The 17,260-nt window shown below is 34.1% G+C and overlaps 1 pseudogene; it reads right to left on the bottom strand.

Annotated features, from left to right (window-relative positions):
* Positions 1-12,548: 12,548 nt before the first annotated feature.
* On the bottom strand, positions 12,549-16,732 carry LOC100245831 (receptor-like protein kinase HSL1; annotated as a pseudogene).
* Positions 16,733-17,260: the final 528 nt, after the last annotated feature.

Raw genomic sequence — 17,260 nt, 5'->3', positions numbered from 1 at the left:
GAGATAGAATCCTCGTTTTTAGGTTTTTTTAATTTTATTTTAATTTTTTTAAAAATAAGGTTTTAAAGAAAATAATGTCATAAAATATACTATGGAAGTTTTTTACAAAAACCTTTTTTTTTTAATACATTATAAAAAAGGCTTTCTTATTTATATATTTTTATAATAAAAGTATTATTGACAAAAATAATATAAATTAAAAATATTTTTATTAGAATCACTTATAAACAAGATATTAACGTTAAAGTTTGGTAGAGATATGAAAATGGATGTGTTCATGCCTTATTTATATTGGTTTGAAAAAAAAAAAAACCATATCAGCCGAGTGGGGTTTTTGAATTGATATAGAAAAAAGGCATGACCACTAAGCAAATGGTTGGTGACCTAATCAACCTAACATGGAAAGAGTGATTGATGGGGGCCAATCTCCACTGAATACTTTGAAAAGGTGTACATGAATGAGGAGAAAGATGAAGCAACTGTTGGAAGTCAAGGATTCACCCGTAAAGACAAAGACCAAATGGATGTCTATCTTACTTAAAGAAAGATGGATGGAAGGATGCAGGAATCTGTGGTTTTGGGTTGTTGAGAATTTGGGTGTGTTAGTCAGATTTCCACAGCAGTGATCAAGTGGGCAGTACCCCACAAATGGAGAGAAGGATATTGATGGTCAAGTCTCACAACAGGATCCATTCCACACGGAATCTAATCTTGTACCTGGAGTTTATGGAGGAAAACTGGCATTGGAATAATGCACAGCTAAGGGAATGGACCACATTGATCGAGATTGAAACTAAAGTTTAAACAAGCATCTCATACCACTCTTTCATTTCATCTCAAGAATTCTACAAGTAGTCATGAGGATTCTGGTGGAAAAGTGATAAAATGGAATTGATCTTCTATTAGGGTAAAGAAAAATTAGGGAAGTGTATAATTGAATTTAGTTCTAAACAAGTTTGTTTTTTGAGGTTTGAGGAAAAATAATTTATTTAAAAAAAATAAAAATCTACAAAGTAGATCCCCTCTCAAAATAATTTTCAAATTGGAGTGTTTCATATCTACATGTGTATTCATATCATAAAATCGTAGTTATTAATTATAATTTTGATTTTTTTTTGGAAAATGGTTAAAATAATAGTTACTAACTATGATTTTAAATTTAAACTTAAAACTATAGTTGATGACTGTGATTTTAAAAATAAATTTAAAATTATAATATCTATCTATGATTTTATGTTAAAAAAATCAAAATCCTAGTTACTAATTATAGTTGTGATATAAAAGAACATATAAAAAAAAAAAACATTCTCACGCCATACGGATACGCACATAGTTGAAATGTACTAGCTTGGGAATTATTTTAGTTGAAAATCCATTTTATTCTCTTTTTTTCATAAATATATTATATCTGCTCAAAACTCTAGTCTTGTTCCCAAAACAAATATCATTTTTGGTATTTATGGAAGAAGGTGTCGAGTTGAATTGATACACCCATCTAGTATTCCAATTAAGGAGATTTAGGCAACTAATGTTTAGTTTTGCATAAAGCCCAAGATTTTTTTTTTTTAAAAAATAAGGCAATAGCACTTTGATTCCAGTTGTTTTCCGTTTTAATTATTTCAATGATATGGTTTCCATATCTTTGTGCAGGTTTGAAGATAAAAAAAATTATCCTATTTCCTTGTGAAAGCACTAAGGACTTCTTTTAAGTCGTAGAGGAAAAACAAGAGACTCTATGAGGAGTTATATTTTTGCATTCTTTGATAATTGATTCTGAAAAATTGATTCATCCTAACAAATACATATATATAGGATGCTGAAAAATTGATTTAGAGAAGTAATCACAAGTCAACACAAAATCTAGAAAAGTATTTAATATATTATTAGAAAGCATGATACACGATCATAAGGATCCAAATCTTATGTTTAAGTTCTTAAAAAATTTAGTTATCCAATATGGTATTATTTAGTAGGAGGATCACGAGTTCCAATTTTACCATATGTTTATTTGTTCAATTTATTATTTTAAGTTCTATTAATGATTTATTTACTTTCCGTATATACTTGTAGGTAAGAGAATTCTCACTATTTTCAAAGTTTTCATGATTAAGTTTGATTATTGGGAATATAGTGCTCATTTTTTTGAAGTAGCATTGTGCCATGATCTTCTCATCCAATGCTTTCACAAACGACTTTCCTCCTCAAAGGTGTTACCATGCCCATTGAACAAGGTTTATATGCTGCCCTTTCTCCTTATCGGGTTCTCTTTTAGGGCCTAACTATAGAAGTACAACTTCAAGATTGTAGTCAAGTCATCCTACAGGTTTGAGAGGTCGTCTTCTTTTATGGTCTTAGTTTTGGGATGAGATGATTTTGTGCCTTTTTAGGTACCTTGTTTGGGAGGTGGTGTATTAAAGATATGTTAATTTTTGGTACCTCTAGTCCCTCCCAAGTCCTAACATCTTCTATGACTAGAAGAGGGTAGGACTTTGTAACGATCTCGAATAGTGTGCTAATGATGGCTAGTTTTTTTTGGTTTAACCTAGGTTGATGGGGCTTCATGCATGCAACTCGTTGCACTTTCCTCCCAATGTCAATTTGGTTAGCCTAGTGGCCGTGAATTGGCTAGGTTGTTTTGTAGTTGATCTATGAGGTCGTCTTGGCGTGTCGGGATATTTTCCATTTGTTGTTGATGCTTATTTTGTTGTTGTTCTAGCCGGTGTTGCAATTGTGAGATATGGTTTTTTTATTACAAAGTCTTGTTTGAGGTGTCATGTTGGAGTAAGTAGCTTGATCGAAAGTTCGTGTGGAAACCTTTGCTTTGAGCTCAAGTCATGCCATAAGTTCAATCAAATAGTTCCAATTAGATGTAGCTCAAGTTGAGGACGTTGGCTTGTCTAGGTTTGACATTTTAAGTGGTTTCTTTGCTTGTCGCTATGGACCCCGCATTTTTAATGATGCGTTCCTACTCGATCGGCGAGACTCGCTTTTCGTTTATTCGGGTGAAAAATATGATTTTTAGAAAAGACTTGGAGTCGCCACTTACTTTTATTTATTTTTAAAGGGGAAAACAAGTAAGAATAAAACCCCTAAATAGACTCCTGATTTTTTTTGGAAATGCTGTCTGCGAAAAAACCTGAGTCTGGGTTCGGGGATCAGGTTACTTATTGGGAAGGTACGGTAAAGACCGTAGCACCCCTCTAAGCCCCTAAAAAAAATGGGTCTCTACTAAATAAGGTGAACCAGACATGACAATTAACTAGAAGATCAATGGATACCAAAATGATCATAATTTAAAAATAAGTCATGATGACGAAATGATAAACGAAGTGGGAGTGAGAGTGTACCTTAGTAGTAGGTAATAAAACGCTGTCATGAAAATAAGATTAGTATACAATGACAAGTGTAAAAAAAATCTCATACAAAACCAAATCAAAATCCAACAAAATGGAGAGCACAACTTACTTGAATTATTTTAGAAAAGAAATGTTATGAATGTCGGGCCCCCACCAAAGCCCAATTAATTTTTGCTATGAATTAATTCTCATAAATTCCATCATTTTGGAATTATGAAAACTTATTCATTTTTATATATATAAAAAAAAATTGAAAAGAGGAATTTTGAAAATTAAATTTGAAATTTCGGAAGTGTGGAATTTTATTTTATTTAAAAAAATGAAAATAAAAATAAAAGTTTGAAAATTTTGGAAATCTCTTTGAAAATGGTATTTCAAAATAAATAAATAAATAAATAAATAAATAAAAATTAAATTAAATAAAAAATGAATAAATAAATAAAATTTTGAATTTTGGAAAATGGGAATTTCGAGAATGGAATTTTGAAAAAAATTAAATTAAAAAATTGGAAATTTGGAAAGATTATTTTGAAAATGGAATTTCGAAAAATTAAATTTAAAAATCGGAAATTTGGAAAATGGAAATTTCGAGAATGGAATTTCGGAAAATTAAACTTTAAAAAATGAAATTTTGGAAAATTATTTCGAAAATAAAAATTTTTGGAAAATTGGAATTTTGGAAAATTATTTTCGAAAGTCGAAGCGTGAAGATAGGAGTTTTGAAAATTATATTTTGACGCGCGAGAATAAAAATAAAATAAAAAAATTTAAATAAAAAGATGGTACGTAGTTAGTGGGACTCACATCCCGAAAGTGGCCATGCAAAGCGTGGGCCTGAGATGGAATATCCTATAACATGATAATAATAATAATAATAATAATAATAAAACAATCTCAACCTCACATACTTTAATACTATTTACACATGATATATTGAAAACTATTAATACTATTTAAACTAACAACTGAATATCAGAACATGAGAAAATTAATTAAGGGAAACTAACCTTAAAATTATTAAAAGTATATACTAACATGAAACAATAAAACAAATCGACAACTAGGGATATTAAAAACCTAAATTAATGAGGAACAACCAAACTAATGCTAGAGATAATAAAAAAAAAAAAACATGAACTAATTTAGGTTCAATAAGAATGAATAATTGGAAAATAATAAAAACTAACGTCTAAGGATATTTAAATCCCAAACTAATAAGAGGAAAATAAATACTAAAACCTTAATATTTAAAGAAAACTATTGAACAACAATGGATCAACCGAAATATCAATTAATCATTCAAAGAGCAATATATGTCAACATGGATCAGTCCAAACCAAAGACTAAAAATTCAAGAAGCAATATATACTAACATGAGTTATTAAAATCAACAATTAAAAAACTCCTAGGTATATACAAATTATCATAGGCCATCAAATTAAAAACTAAAAATTCAAAGGACTACAAAGAATTAACATGGGTCAACCAAAATAACAATTAACAATTTTAATGACAATGCAAATTAATGTAGATTGACCAAAAATAAGAATAAAAATTTAATGAGCAATATAAATTAACATAGATATTTAAAAAATTAACAACAAATGATTTTATGAAAATGAAGAGAAATAATAATAATAATAAATAAATAAATAAACAAACAAAATTTCATGAATATTATAAAGCTACATAGATATTAGTTTTCATTTCTTTCATTTTAAATTTATAACAATGTAAACCAATAACACATGATCCACCATATTCATTTGAATTTTTAATTCAATGAAATAAACCACTAATATGAAACATCTCATGGCCGGCCATTAATCTTACTTTGAATTTTTTATATTAAAAAAAACAATGCTCAAGCTTCCCCTATTATTCGAAATTAGACAAAATTAAGAAAGAAAGAAAAATCCTATTTTATAGTATTATTTATAAAAAAATAATAATCTAATTTTCCATTATTATTAAAATTGATCGAAACTAAATTTATTTTTTTTTAAAAAAATTCCAATTTTATACTATTATTCAAAATTTAACCAAAACTAAAATTAATTAAAAGAGAGAATTTATGAGGAATAAAACAAAAATTCTTATGCCGTGAGATCAAACCGAACACTTAAAATAAAATGATAAACACGCAATAGCTTAGAACCTAAAATACAAGAGCCTATAAAAATAATAAACATTGTTCATGAACTAAGCACCTCATTGTTTCATGCATATTATAATACAAGTCTACACGCAATGCTATATTCACTATGCACCAACAATTCTTTAAACAATAAAAGTTAGTGGACTTTGAATGTCATGCAATACTATAATAATTAATAAACATTGACAATGGTCATTTGATGCATGCTGGAAAACTTTCTTGTGCTTGTTGCCAAAAAAAACTTTAAAACACTATTTGGGCCAGAAAGTTTAAAAACTATTTGAGGACTAAAAAAAAAATAAAAAATAAAATTTCTTGTGCCTGTTGCCAAAAAAAAACTTTAAAACATGAAATTGAGTTCCGGAAAGTTTAAAAAACTATTTGAGGACTAAAACAAAAAAAAAAAAAAAACAAAAAAAGATTAAATAGAAAAAGAAACAAGGATTTTAAAACACTATTTGGGCTAGAAAAGTAAATAAAATACATGGTTTAATAGTGTTTTTTTTTCTTTCTTTCTTTCTTTTTGTTTCCTTTTGACTTTGACAGAGGAGCAAAATGAATGGACTGCATAGAGACGAGCTCTTGCATGCGAAGCTGGAAAGCAATCAGTTTGCTACTGCCAGCAAGACTCACATCTAAAGACTACCCGAACAATCCTATGTATTCCGGCGAGGGCAAAGGAAGTCACTACAACCGCTAGCAGGGCTGCAACCAAGGCCGGCCACCAGAAAAATAAGCTGCAGCCCCCCTCCATGCGCTGCTGAAGCGAGCACCTGGAGAGGGTTTCATCTCCAGCTTTCAGCCGCTGCCACCAACAGTACAGCCACCCCGTTCAGACACCGCATGGCTGGTTTGAAGAACATGAACCTGCCTACCCTCAACAAAGAAGAAAACGGTGCCTAGCTCTTAACGTTTAGACATCCTGTTCAAACACTACATGGATATCATCTCATGATCATCCACGACTTCTCAACATCCCATATTCACATGGTCCAACTCTCCATGGCCAGACATCCGGAAGCAAAGGTCAAACACCCCGAAAATAAAGCACATAACGAAAGGGATGGAATGAACTACCCATAGTTGCGTTTCATGTCATAGCCGATGAGCTCAGATTGGTGGGATGGAAACAGGTGAGTCCAAGGTCAAATAGAGATACAAACCAGAAAATATCCAACAACCAAACTAAGATTGCATATTCATATTATATTTCTGAGCAAGACGATGAAAGTAAAAACAAACATGCAACAATGGTAAATAGAAATATCAGAACTAGATTCCCACGGACAACAAGCATTCTTCACTATCTATCCTCAAGCAATTTAAAATATCCAGGAATCATGAAAGAGAAAGGAGAGTGACATGGCATGCAAATTAAACAGCAGGAATAATAAAATCCATACCTCGGAAGTCCTCTCTGGCTGTATGAAATATCAGTTTCCAGCTACCCCTTTTTTCTCAGATTCCTCATGTCAGCTCTTTCTTTTACTTTTCTTTCTTTCTCTCTCAAAACCTTCCCTCTTACTCCTCTCAGATTTCTCTCAAACTCCTCTTTTTTTTTTTTCTTCTTTTCCCGTTCTCTCTCTGTTTTCCTCAAAACCTCTCCCATTCCTTTTCGAATATGTACCTCTTACCAACCTCCCGACTTTCTTCTCTCAGACCTCCTTTTTTTTTTTTTCCTAAGTCTCCCTTTTAAATCCTCCCTTGAAAACCCCTCATTTCCATCTAGAAAATGGCCCCTGCCTCTTTCCCATGCAGACTCCTCGAAAACCTCCCATCTCAGTTTTCTTTTCTCCTTCTTTTGATTTCCCTTTTCTTGCCTACTAAGCTTCTCAACCGACCCCCATTTTTCATTTTTTGTAATCTCCCCCTCATCTTTTCCTGATCAAAGCCTCTTCTCCTAGTCCACCTATTCTTTTTTTTTTTTTCTCTTCATCTTTTTTTTTTTTTTTAAATAAACTAAAAGAATAGAAATAAAATTAAAGGTAAACAAGTCTATATAAAAAAATGAAAACTAAATTAAGAAGAATGTAATAATAATAAAACAAACATACAGTGAGTGCATACTACTAATGATATTAATAATACTAATAGTGATGATACTAATAATTAATAATAACACCAATAATAATAATAATACTAATAATAATAATAATAATAACTAATAATAATAGTAATAATAATGAAAATAATATAAGATCCGTGACCATCTGCAATTTTCTAAAAATAAATACGTGAATGAATAAATAAATAAAACAGGAAAAATAAATAAATGTCGCATGCACGTAACAATAGTCTAAATATTAAACTAAAACACAAATAAAAAATAAAAATAAAATACCAAGCTGATACAAATAAACATCAAAAATTCATCTCAAGCAATCTAAATAAAACAATAAAAATATAAATACTCACCTAGTCTCAAAATCCATCAATCAAGAAACTAATCTTATGGAATTAAGCTCACAAAAAAAATATCTAAGTGACCTATGTGACCTAAGTAGAAAGTGTCAAGGTGAATTAAGTGGAAACTAAACCAAAGAGATGTCCAAGTGATAAAAAAAAACATGCCAAGTGACCTTGAAGGTTTTAAAAAAAAAAAAGCCCAAATGATGTAAGGTGATTAAAATGTGTCAAGTGATCTAGGAGTGTACCTAATGGGCCAAGTGCATCTAAATGGGCCTAGGGTGCCAAAGTGGGCCTAAGGTGGTGCCCAATGGGTCATCAGAGAATTATCGTAAAGTATCAAATGGACATGTAATAGAACATGTGCTAGTAGGACAAAATAGAGGGTTTACAGTCGCTAGCTTTTTTTTTTCATTTGTACTCAGTTGTCTTTTGTTTCACTTAAATGTTAAACATTGATCAGGGCTTAGCTGGTGATGACCCAATTCTGCACGTGATGAGGTTAGGTCTTCGAAGGATCACATGATTCCTCTTAGTATTTGATATAAGAGTGTCTATGAGTGGGTTTAGGTCTTGATCTTCCCTAAGAATGGCGAGGAAGAAAAACTCTTTATGTTTGATTCCGACTTTTGCCAAGGATATGATGTTTGTTGATGAAGTTGACATGTCTTACTCATTTTTCTTTTATTCACAGGCATTGAAGATCCCAATGATCAGCTTCCATGTTGGATGATCAGGTCAAGGCGAACAATCAAATGGTGATACTAATCTTTCTACCTCATTTACAGGTGTGGGATTGATATGCCTTTGCATTAAGAGCTTTAATATAAACAAGACTAGGCTTGCTAGTAAGAGCAAAGAGTATGACTCTCTTGTACTTGATATGACTCATTTGCTAAAGTCTCCTTGATGAGGGCGGTATATGCCATACTATAGTCCATTATGATGAGGATGACCATTTTTTTACACTTCATTAGGAGAATACTTTGATGAATGGTGCTTATGTGGGGTTTTTTCTTTTACTACATTGTTTTGCTAATTTTGATGACTGCAACTTTGATGAATTGTATCAATGTTAGTTTTTTTTCTCTTTCTTTTTGTTGTTTGTGGGGTGTTGATGACCACACTTTATGTGAGTTGTGCTAATTATTGGGCTTATTCAACTTTTTGTTGTTGTGCGGGTTTTGTGTGATAAAAAATGTGTACCAATTGTTGCTTAGTGAAATGTAGTTTGATACATGGTAGGGAAGATTGGGGAAAGATGTGTCATGTTGTAGGCTTATAGACCCACTTATTTGGCAATAGGAAGTGGTCGAATTATGATCTTGACCTCTTAGAGAGGTGAATGATCCCATAGGATAATTGTTTTAGGTCTTGGTTGACAAAATTGATCATAATTCTAATTAATATAGACCAGAAGAGCTTCAACCAATTGCTTGGCTTTGGTTGTTTTTTGGTAATAGGGCTTAGATCTTAGTTGTATGAACAACTCTTCCAAGAGGATTAGTGCCCGGTCTTTCTCAATCTTGCAAATTTCACTTTAGCAAGCACATACGTGAGGATCGAGATAAGGTGCAAAGTTTATTGAGGTAATTAAAACATTCCAAAATTGTCAAAACTAGCTATATAGTTTAGACATAGTACCTTTTTAGGCGTGCTTGGTTCCATGGTTTGGGCGCTTTGCTACCATCAAGTTGGGGTCACAAACACATCTTTTGTGAGGTTATTTTGAATACCTGTTTTAGCACCTGTAAGAGTCTCTATCTTTTGGTTGTAGTTTTTTTTTATTGTTCTTGATGGATCAACATTACGATTAATGCTCCTTTACTTTTAGTTGAGTAAGCCCACAAGATGGTTAAGGGTTCTTGAACTTTTTTTTTTCTCATGTTATGATATCGAGTCCAAAAGTTGGCCCATCTTTGGCGGGGGAAAACTAATTTTAGGACAAACTTTATTAAGGTCGATGTAGTTACCACTTGCCCCTCATTTTGTGTTTTTTTTTGGTGATACTTCGATTTTTTTTATGTGCTCTTCTCATCTAAACCAGATTAGGTGATGAGTATGTCATCCTGTTTGTTTAACCTTTTTGCGGAGCTATCTCAAGTTGAGATGGATTTTGAATTTGAGCATAATATCATTGTTAGATCTCTTTCCCAGCTCAAGCATCTGATTGTAAGATGGAGATACTGCATCCACAAAAGGTTGCTTGAGAATGATGTTGTAAGGAGACTGAGACTTTTTCATCAGGAAAGAGACTTTAGTTCTGCTTTTGCTCTAAGGTTGAGTTAAACTAGGCATTGGAAGATTTTCCATAAGAGCCTACAATTTGAATCAAAGTCATGACTTATTCATTTGCTGAAAGAAGTTGTCAAAGAGTATATTGGTTGAACTTCCTATATCAAACCGACTTTTCTTTTAGTTGTGTTGTGACCAACATTGATTTGATCGCCACTTGATTTTTTCCCTCAGCCTTGTCAAGTAGGTAGGTGTTGATTGTGCGAATTGTGATATCGTAGCTTTTTCTATAAGGTTTAATTCAAGTTGTTTATCTAGCTTGATCTGGTACGTGGGGAAGGTTATCCCTTACTAATGACCCGAGTAGTGGACTTCTTGTAGATAAGGTTTTTCTAAAGGCCTTTGTCATAGTTCTTTGATCATTGCTTTCTACTTGCACTATTTCTGATATGAATAAATAAACAAATTTTCTCAAGGATTCCTTAGGTGTTTACCTTACAGTACGAGGTAGTTTGCACTTTTCCTTGGTTGGGGGTTGTTGCTGTAATATTTTAGGAATAGTTCATAGAGTTAGGGGAGTTGTGTATTGACTATCTAGGCAATTAGTAGAACCATATGAGAGTAGGTCGTTGTAAGTTAATAGGGAAAACTCAGAAAAGTAGTCATTCACAATTGTTAGCTAATATCATGAGTTGCTAACAATGGTAAAGATGATCGATTGGGCTTTTTATGCTGGTTGAACTTTAAGGCCACATAACAAATATGTAGTTTTTTTTTGAAATAAATAGGAAGTGGTAGGTGATGCATACTCTCAGTTCTACTACTCTTATGCCTTTTAGGCTTAGTTGACTTGCAAATTTAACCAATGAACCTCTGTAGATAATTTTTTGCATTTATGTCCCAACGTTGTTCAACTCAAAGCTTTGACATTTGAATGATTTTCAATTTGGGGCCAACTAATAATAGGGTTGTGTCTTGTGATGCTATTTTTCGAGATACCTTCATATTGCATCCAATTACAAATTTGAAGTAACATAGATAGATAACACACAAATCCCAAGTTGTTTATTGTAAATTCTGATGTCGTACTTCATTATTCGAGACCTGGTCTTTTCCTTCCTACCCACTTTCCCTTATGTGAGATAAGAGTCTTGGGTGCCTTTCTGCTAGGGCCAACCTTTCTAGCTAGGTTCCCCAACTTGTTGCTCTTGATTAAGAGGTTATCATTATTTGCTAGCTTGAGTTTCCCGATCTGTCGTTTAAGTGATCTATCATTTAAGGTAATTTCCATGTATGATCACAGGGGATGGTTCAACAAAGTACATCTTGAATTGAGAGGACTAATGCCAGAAGTGGGTTTCAGGTCGAGGTTTTTTGTTTGATTACTCACCTTGACCGTTTGTTTTTAGCTAGACTATTAGTAAGAGTTTTTGTTTTGAGACTAATTCAATCTTAGATTTTTAGTTGGAAGGTTTTCTTAACTTGAAAGGTGTTTGTTTTTCACAATTAGTCCTTGTAAAATGAATCAAATGAAATAAACCAAAGATTATAAGATAGATATGTTAGAGAAGACTTATCTGAACTTTAGTTGATCGCTTGCTTAGGTGACAAGAGTTTCTTCCATTTGGTTGATATGTATGTGAGTTGACATCAAGATTGTACTTATGCTTTTTGATGACTTCCTGTTGAGGTTAGGTAAGCTAAATGACCTCTTAAGTTGTATCTAACTCCTAAATATTTGAGGAGCCTCAAAGTTTGTCTTCTCCATACATTTTTGGTAACTGTTATGGCTCCCGAATTCTATACAAGTGGCTTCAAGCAAGCACAAAATTGTAAACCAGTTTTATCTGAAAGAAGGAGTTAGACATTTCTAACATATGCATGCTGAGTAGGTAGGAGGTTGGGCAGACTCCTGAGTAAGTTGAACAAGGCCCAACATATCTTGGGTGGTCAATTTGACAGGGGTTAAACAATCAATTGTGAGGATTTGTGTGTTGGTTGACAAATACAAATTGGGTTGCTTTGCTGGTATTTGAGAATAAGGTACCTCCAACTGCCCGAGATGAAAATCATCTGGATAGTCAAGGTGGAGATCACCTAGATAGTCAAGGTGGAGATCATCTAGATAGTCAAAGTGAAGATTATCAAGTACAAACACTTCTTCAAAGTTTTTTAGCTTTTGGATATTGCATTCTTCAAAGATTTGTAGCTTTTGATCAACTATTTCGTCATAGAATAGGTACCTTTGTCAAGTTAGGTTTCTAGGTTTATCTATTTTCCCGAGACAATATTGAGATCAAGGATTTGTGAGGTTGTACCCTTTGAAATTGGTTAGACATTGTCCCTTTCAACAATTGATTGAGATGGCTAAACCATGGTGCCTAAGGCCTAGATCATAGAACTTGAAGTTGCAGATTGCAAGTGGACATGTTTCCCTAGAACTCCACAATATTCAAGAATTTCTCAGCATGAAACAAAGGCTTGTGAGTTGCCATTTGGATCCATATTTGTTTTTTTTTCAATTCTAAGGAACAACCAATCACAAGTGGTACTAGAAAAACCCAAAACAAAGAGATAATCGAGAGGTTAGTTGCTCATTTTCCTAAAGCTACAAAGTTGACTTTTCTTGAATATTACACAAAACAAAAGTGATTAAAGAAAGATTTATAAAAGGAGAAGAAAAAACTAAAGGAAAACTCCCCTAGAAGATTTTGTTGTTGATGCTCTTGCTGTTTTTTTTGCTTATAGTGGAAGATATTGGATGTTGAACAAAGATAGACTTGACATCCAAATCCCTTTGGACTGATTAAACTTCACTCTTGGTCCTCCATTATTGCTTTTTGTTCAGATTTCCACAGACAATGCCAATGAAGAATCCAAAATTCTTCAAGGAAAATATTGGAGATTTCATTCCACTATTTTCCAAGTATAGAAATGTGGGTATAGAAATGCATTTGCTACATTTTCTACAACTTTCTTTTAGAGGTCGAGAAAGAGAGTCATTTGGGGAGGAAGAGGCTGCTCTTTTATAGCCACTTTTCCTTGTGAAGGATCATGAAGGAGTGGCTTTTTGAAACATATTAGGAGCCCTAGTTGACTTTTGGGCACATGAGGAGATGGGTAGTTGGATTCATTTTTCTAGGCATAGGTCAATCAGTTAGGTCATCCCGTAGGTCCTAGAGGTCGTTTTCTTTTATGGGTCTAGTTTTGGGATGAGGTGATTTTGTGCGTTTCCAATTACCTCATTTGGGAGGTGGTGTATTAAAGATATGCATATGTTTGGTACCTCCAACAGTGTTTTTAATCTTTTTAACACTTGCAAATTTTTATTTTTCAAGTATTATAAAAAGGCTAAACACACTTCCTAGGATCACTACCACCCTTAATTTACAAGCTTTCTTACACTTATTTACAAGCTTTAAATTTCAAACTAAGTTATCGTCATCCTCATTGTCTGATCCCTTCTCGCTATGCTTATAAGTAGCAAGTTAAGTGCCATTTTAAAGCAGGGGTGTAGCTTCATTATCATTTTTCTTTCTTCCATGACCCTCTTGATGACTGCATTGTCGAAGAATTTCCAAAACCTCCTTCATTGTGGGCCTAGTAGATGGTGATCTGGTAGTGCACATGAGGCCTAGACTGAAGAGAGTGGTCACTTGTGCTCTTTCACATTGTTCTTTGATCTCTTCATCCATCACTTCCTCAATGGTTTTCCCTTCTCTGAACTAATCCCATGCCCATTCTACAAGGCACATGTGCTCGTCCCTGCTGTTGGGTTCTCTCTTCATCACTAGTTCAAGCAAGACTACTCCAAAGCTATATACATCGATCTTCTCGTTCACCTTTGTTGTATAAGCATACTCTATCATCCAAGTATACAAGAATTGCATGATAAAAATTATCGATAAATTATGGAAATGAAAACATATGGAAATGAGGGCCTTGATGGTCTTACCAGGTGCGATATATCCGTAAGAGCCTGCAACTCCTGACATGGTGTTAGGCTCTCCTTGCTTGACCAATATCTTAGCCAATCCAAAATCCGTAGTTTTCACGTTGAACTCGGCATCTAGCAAGATGTTGCTGGACTTCACATCTCGATGTATGGTCAAGGCAGAGTAGTTTTCATGCATGTGGCATAGACCTTTTGTAGCTCTGATAACAATCTGCAACCTTGTTGGCCAATCAAAGACAAAGTTATGGACTGAACTTGTCATGGATGTTGTTCTCTGCTTCTTCCCATGAAGCCATCTATCCAAACTCTGCTTCTCCATGTACTCATAAACAAGAAGGCTTGAGCTTTCATTCGATATGCAACACAACAACTTCACTATATTGGAATGGCGTATGGTGCCCAATATCTCGACTTCTGCTATGAATTGTTTCTGAAGCTTGTGATCCAATCTCCTGTTATTACAAATCTTTTTAACCGCTAGGAATTCACTAGAACGGTCATTAGCAATTCGGTATACTTTCCCTGACCCACTACTTCTGATCAAATTATTTTCTGTCAAACCGGAGAATATGTTCTGTTCATCGAAATCCAGATTTTGGAATGGAGTAAGCTTCCAAGTTGTATGGTCTCGACTATGATTCTTCCTGTGATAGTCTCAAACCATGAACAGGGTAAAGAAAACAACAACTAAGAAACCAAATAGAGCGAAAATTAGGAGCATAACGAGATATTTGGTTGACAATTTGTCGGAGTCAACGACTTTGGCATCACATCTAGGGAGTTTCAGAGTGGAAACATTGACACACAGCTTGGGATTGTTCAAGAAACTATAATTGTATGCTCCATTTTGATACTCAATGGGGACCATCCTAGAGAGTTGGTTGAACGAAAGATCGAGGATATTAAGCTTCAAATGACCAAGTTCAGAAGGAATTTGACCTGAGAACTGGTTTTCTGACAGGTCGAGGTAAGTAAGGCTAGTTAAAGAACCAAATGCCTTGGGAATTAGGCCTGAAAGTTTGTTTCTTGAGAGATTCAAATTAGCGAGCGACTTCCATGAGATGATTTGGGATGGAAGTTCACCAAAGAATTGATTCCCATCAAGCAACAGAACAGAGATGTTCCAAAGAGTGGTCAATTCCACTGGAATTTTTCCTGACAACATATTGTTGTCGGCATTGAACACACCGATGTTCATCCAAGAAGAGATTTTAGCAGGAATTTGACCAGAAAACTTATTGTTACTGATATCCACTCTGGACAAATTCCTTGCCAATTTACTTGGAAGTGCCCTCGAGAATGAATTTCCAGCTAACATTACCGATACCATGTCCAAATGCTGGAAGGAATCTCACCGGAAAAGTGATTGTTGGAAAGCTAAATTGTGAGCAAACTTGTGCAATTCCTGAGGGAGTTGGGCACTTCCCTGCTAAGATTGTTGTAGGAAACAACCACTCCAAACAAAGCCCCCCTAGCACATAAATGTTGAGGTAATTCCCTGCTCAATTTATTCTTGGAAACCTCAAAGCGTTTGAGCTCCGAATGAAGGCCAAATGTTGGAGGCAAAACTCCACTCAATTGATTGCCAAAAACTTTGAAGGTTTCCAGTGTAGGAATGAGGCTTATATTTGCTGGTATCTTTTCTGACAACTGATTCTAGAAAAGATTCAAACTCATCAAATTTTGTAGCTTCTCGAAACCCGTTGGTATCGGTCCCGTCAAATAGTTCTTGGAAAGATCAATTTCTTTCAAGTTGAGAGCTTTTATCGATGAAGGAATGTGGCCGGACAATCTATTATTTAATAAATACAAATTAGTCAAATTCTTCAACATAATGATGTCTCCCGTGATCATGTCTTCCAATTTGTTGAGTGAGAGATCCAAGTGTTCCAAACTCCATAGATTGTTGAAGCTCTTCGGTATTTCTGCGATCAAATTCGCCTGTTTCATCCATAGATATTTCAGTTTTTTCAATGTGCCAAACTCCTTTGGAAAGGCTGAAAGGAGGAATTTCTCATTATAGGCCAGGGCCAAATGTTCAAGATTCGCCAAATTACCAATCTCCGTTGGCCAGGTGCCATTGAACTCGTTTTGGACTAAAAACAAGTAGAACAATTCCCATAGCCGCCCAATTGTTGCGGGAATATCTCCAGAGAAATTGTTTGCGGTGAGGTCTAGGTACCAGAGACGTGAAAGTTGATCTATATCAGCTGGAATTGGACCCACAAAGGAGTTTTGCAACAAGAGTAGATACTCAAGCTTGGAACAATTGAGAATATCCGAGAACTCGTCGGGAATGTAATTGTTGGAGAGGTGAAGTACGATGAGGTTCTTGAGGTCACAAATTGTGGCTGGAATTTTCTCTCTGATGGTCTTATTGTGGAGTGAAATTGCAGTGACGGTATTGTTAGTGCATGTAATTTCCGACCAATCACAGGGCGAGGATGAGGAATTCCATGATTGGAGTGACGGTGGATTGCCTAGTTGTTGTTTAACGTCTAGTAGGATTGATCGTTCATCGTGCAGATTTTAGGAAATTAATTGAAAGGGTAAGGAGAGGACTAGGTGGAGAAATAGAGCGGGGAATGGAATTTTGGCAAATAAAAATAGTGGTTTCGGCATTTTTGTGACGTTGAGTTCGTCATCGGCGTCTCTATGAAGACACTGAGGAGGGAGGAAGATGGCCGGGAAAGAGATGGAAACCAATGGTTCAATTTCAAATTTGTAGTGGGCTGTTAGAATTCATTTTACTGAATTTTACAAACTGACCTGTGTGTTGGGATTAATGACGAAGAAGCCACGAGTCCACGACCAATGAACTCAATGTTTTGTGTTAGTCACACGAATCAACTAATCTAACCATTTTGATCGTGAGACCATGCGTGATTGGTGGTCCTTTTGATATTCAAGGCATTATGCTTACTTTGATATCTTGATTCCATTATTTTATATCTTAATCTTTATATATATATATCTTAATTTCATTTTTCTATTACTCATGTTTTACCATTCACTTCAAATGAACTAAATTTTGGTTGGTGTAGATTTGTTACCATAGATTTTTTTTTCTTTTTAATTATTTAACTTTTATATAGATAAAGAAAATAAATATTTTTATTTTAAAAAAAACATATAAAAATAATTTATTAA

Source organism: Vitis vinifera, chromosome 4 (genome assembly GCF_030704535.1).
Source record: "Vitis vinifera cultivar Pinot Noir 40024 chromosome 4, ASM3070453v1".
Classification (NCBI taxonomy): Eukaryota; Viridiplantae; Streptophyta; class Magnoliopsida; order Vitales; family Vitaceae; genus Vitis; species Vitis vinifera.
The sequence above is the reverse complement of the archived record's forward strand: the minus strand, read 5'-3'. Positions and strand labels throughout refer to the sequence as shown.